The sequence below is a fragment of the Papaver somniferum genome, chromosome 11, assembly GCF_003573695.1.
Source record: "Papaver somniferum cultivar HN1 chromosome 11, ASM357369v1, whole genome shotgun sequence".
Classification (NCBI taxonomy): domain Eukaryota; kingdom Viridiplantae; phylum Streptophyta; class Magnoliopsida; order Ranunculales; family Papaveraceae; genus Papaver; species Papaver somniferum.
Genome location: NC_039368.1, coordinates 6,638,745 through 6,643,583, shown reverse-complemented (window position 1 = coordinate 6,643,583; position 4,839 = coordinate 6,638,745).

Below are 4,839 nucleotides of genomic sequence, written 5' to 3'. Positions count from 1 at the left end.
ATAGCACTCACGCATACATCGCCATTAATGAGTATTAGAAGCCGAAACGTCACCACGACAATCCAGCACATCGTAATAAAAAGAATTCTTCCATTTATACAATGGAAGCATCAAACTCGCTTCAAGGGAAACAACAGTAGTCAGAAGATGTTGAGAATCATATTTACAATCTTGTATCATCTCATATGTAAGATCATCGCCCTTATCATAAAAACGAACTTCGAACCTTTCAATACCATGCCTCACCTTGAATGCAGCGAGATAAATATTCTTGAAGGTAACATATATACTAGAGGCCCTTTTTCGCTTTTGAGAAAATGGGGCAGTCTGCGTTGAAGGGGTTGGATATGAAGATATGTTCTTCACCGATGAAGTTTTCGGTGGATCCTTGGGGAGATCCTAGTCCAGAGGAACACTCTTCGACGAAGTTTTTGGTTTTGATGAGGCTAAAGGTATTAGAGCATTGATCGGTCGAACTCGCAAGCGTTGCTATCTCAAGCGTGTTTGTCAAATTAGTTGTCAAAACTATATGTCTTGATTTCTAGTCTACTTATATCTAAGTCTCGGACTAGGATAGTTAAGTGTAGTTGAGCTCCAGACTCCACGGCGATCATCTTTCGAAGACGAAGAACTACTCAAGGAACCAGTGGAACTTCATCCGACTAAAAGGTATGTGGAGACTTGAACTTATCTATCACTCAAAAGTATATCTACTTTATCTCCTACTCTTGAGACAAAAGTCGTATAAGTATGATAGTTTTCATACATAAACATTTGCTACTTCGAGCGGAGTTTATCTCGTCCATCTATTTCTCGAAATATGTGTTGGTAAGATTTCACTTTAACCATTTTTATCTTTACCCGTGACGAAAATCATGATGACGTTTCAATCTCTTGAAAATTTCTTTGATGACGATAGTTGCGAATAACGACTATTATAACATTATAGAAGAATGTTTCAATGATTGGAATGTAGAGTTGAGATTATGTAACCATATATGGATATAAGCATCTATAGTGTGTTCGCACATTAGTGTATAAATTCATGTACCGGAAACCAAGTGTGTGTATATGTGTGCATACGGAATTGGTAAAGGAGACAGGTTGAGTACGGGTACCCGTACGCGTACTGGCGGAACTTTTCCTCCCGGAAAATTCTGTTGAGTTTGTAGTTTGCAAACTAGTAAACCAGTCACCTTAGGTACGCGTACTGGCGGAACTTTTCTACCCGAAAAATTCTGCTGATTTTGGAAACCAAAACCAACTCAATCCGGTTGCTAAGGTACGCGTACCCAAGCTGGTTATTTTCTCAAATTGGTAGTTTATGAACTTAAACAATAAATTAAAGGAATGCAATCTTTGTAAACCGTGTCTATATTGTTCATGAATTGATTCAAATGAATCAAACCGATTTTGTTTCAATTGTGTCTTCAACTAGTTCTTTTGAAGTCATTTGAACTAGTTGCGAAGAAGATGAATACGGTTAATCTGAAAGTGCTCATATGGCTAATCATTGGTTAACTATTTGTGAACCAACTAAGTATACACGTTTAGGTACGGTTACTCAAACCTAAATGAAATACATTTCATTTGTGTATGACAAACTAAGTTTTGATCTAATGGTTGAAAGATATTAGCTTGTATCTAATCATGTTTACATATAACGGTGAAAATTGAATGCTTTGTTACTAAGCTAACATTGATTGCAAGCCCTGATTTGAAAACTATATAAAGGAGAACTCTAGCAATTGGAAAAACTAATCCCCACACCTCCTTTGTGATACTAGTTGGTTTAGCTAGAGTCAATTCTCCTTTAACCTTAGGTTTCTTCTCGAGACCCTGTAGGTTAACGAATTAAAGACTTCATTGGGATTGTGAAGCCAGACGAAACTACTTCTCTTGTAGTTGAGCGATCTGATTTTGCCATTTCTATCGTACGAGTTAAATTGAAAGATTGGCTTGAGATTATATCTCCGATAGGGCAAGATAAAAAGAAATCACAAACATCTTCGTCTCATCGTTTGTGATTCCGCAATATCTTGTTTCGCTAACATACGATTAAGATTATTGTGAAGTGATTTATAATTCTAGGTTGTTCTTCGGGAATATAAGTCCGAGTTATCGATTGGTTCCTGTTTACCTTGATTTTATCAAAAGACGGAACAAAAATCGTAAGTTTATCTGTCGGAGACAGATTTATCTATTATCGTAGATTTTTCTGTGTGATACAGATTTGTTTATTCAAGTCTTTGACTTTGGGTCATAGAAACTCTTGGTTGTGGGTGAGATCAGCTAAGGGAATCAAGTTCCTAGCATCCTGCTGAGATCAGAGACGTAAGGAGCGCAACTGTACCTTGAATCGGTGTGAGATTGATTTGGGTTCAACTACAGTCCAGACTGAAGTTAGTTTGTAGTAGGCTAGCGTCTGTATCGGCTTAATACAGTGTGGTATTCAATCTGGACTAGGTCCCAGGGTTTTTCTGCATTTGCGGTTTCCTCGTTAACAAAACTTCTGGTGCCTGTGTTATTTCTATTCTGCATTATATTTTGTTACATAATTGAAATATCACAGGTTGTGCGTTGTATCGATCAGTTGTGACATCCAACCTTTGGTTGTTGATTGGAAGTTGATTGATCCTTGGATATTAGTCTTTGGTACCATCCAAGTTTATATCTCTTGTATTTAATAAAGACTCGCAGATTTCTATTTGCTTGATTCTCTTAAAAAGTATATTAGAGTTAGTCCATACAGATTGCTAATCCAAATATTGGGTGAGGTTGTTAGACCCCCGCATTTTCAATTGGTATCGGACCAAGCAAACACGTTCAAGAACTCAAAATTCTATGTTTGTGGCGATCTGACTAGATGGACAGTAAAGTCTCTATAAACGCTTCACCAGAAATAAATCATAATCATAGAGAATGTTCTAAAAACCTTGTTATTCTACAAAGGAATTTGGATGAACAAATCCAGATAAACCTTGATCTTATTGCAGAAATTGCAAAGCATATGGATTTGAAGTCTGTCAAAATTTCTTCAGTGATGATGAATAACTCCTTTGACTCCTATCTAAAGGATCATCGTAAGTCAAGTGTTAAACAAAGTATAAGCTTTGAGAAACTTGATAGAAGGAAGAACTTGTCAAATAAGATTACTGATGTTGGCCCTTGTATGTTTTGTGAGTCTCACAATCACGTTCAACATACGTGTACACGTTTTCAGAAAAGTATAAAAGTTGCGAGTAATCTCCACAAAAAAGCTGAAGAACTGTGTACTTATCTAAAAAGGTGGATAATACTAACAAGAAATCCTAAACAAGAAAGTAGTGTTAGTATGGGAGCTTTTGCCTTAAAATCAACATCACCCTTTCAATGGTTTCTTGACAATGGTTGTAACCGACATATGACTGGTGATCTTTCGTGGTTTGTATCCACAAGCGAATTTGAAGGAGGACCAGTTACTTTCGGAGATGGGAGATTTTGCTACATTAGAAAGAAGGGTACGATCAAGCTTCACGGTGTTCCAGAAATCCATGATGTAGTATACGTCAAAGGTATGACTGCAAATCTTCTTTCTATTAGTCAAATTTGTGACAAAGGCCAAAGAGTTGTCTTTAATGCAAATGGATGTGACATTGTAAACAAAACTTGCAAAGTAATTTTTCAGGGAACTCGTGGTAAAAATAATTGTTATCTTCTTGATACTCGGTTTAGTAATTGTTGCAATTTGACTAAGGTGGAATCTACACATCTTTGGCATGAGCGTTTTGGTCACATAAATTTTCATATCTTAACTAATATCATTAACAAGGAACTTGTTAGGGGCGTTCCCAAAGTCAATGCAAAAAATGACGGTGTATGTGGTGCCTGTCAAAAGGGTAAACAAACGAAAGTCCACCATAAGTCATCTCGAGATATTCTCACTAAGGCTCCACTTGATTTAATTCATATGGATCTCTTCGGACCAATTCAACAATTCACTGTTGGAGGAAAAAAGTACGCTTTAGTTATGGTAGATGACTACACCAGATTCACTTGGGTAGCATTCCTAGCTCATAAGAATGAAACCATTGGTGAATTTAAGATTATTGTTAATATGATCCAGAATGAACAAGGTCGCAAACTAAATAAAATTAGAAGCGACCATGGAACTGAATTCAAAGACACCAAATTATTTGAATTCTGTGACAAACTGGGGATTATTCAACAATACTCACCACCCATCACTCCTCAAGCTAATGGAGTTGCTGAAAGAAAGAATTGGAATATTCATGAAATGGCCAGCGTAATGCTCCATACAAAAACTTACCTCTAAGATTTTGGGAAGAAGCTGTCTTTACAGCATGTTACTTGATCAACCGTGTCTACCTATGGTATAAAACCCTAAGCACTCCATATGAGTTGTGGTATGGTATAAAACCCAACTTACACTATCTTAGAGTGTTCGGAAGTAAGTGCTACATCCTAAAAGATCGAGAACAGAGAGGGAAATTTGATACTAAAAGTGATAAAGGTAATGATGGAATCTCAGAACCCAAGTAATGATGGAATCTGTTAACGTCATCATTTATGATATTAGCAATTTTCATCATGACATTTCTCCTGTTGAACTGCCTCCAACTGAGACAACTGAGAAAGTCAAAGAAATCCCGGAATCAGTTGAAGTTATACCTACTATTACTAATCCTGATCTTTCTAGTGACGAGGAGAAAAGCACTGATCATATTGCGCCTGTTGAACAAGAACGTGTCCATCCACGAAACCTCTGGGTTCAAAGAAATCATGATCCCAACAGTATCATTGGAGGAAGAGATTCTACTGCAAAGACTAGAGGACACC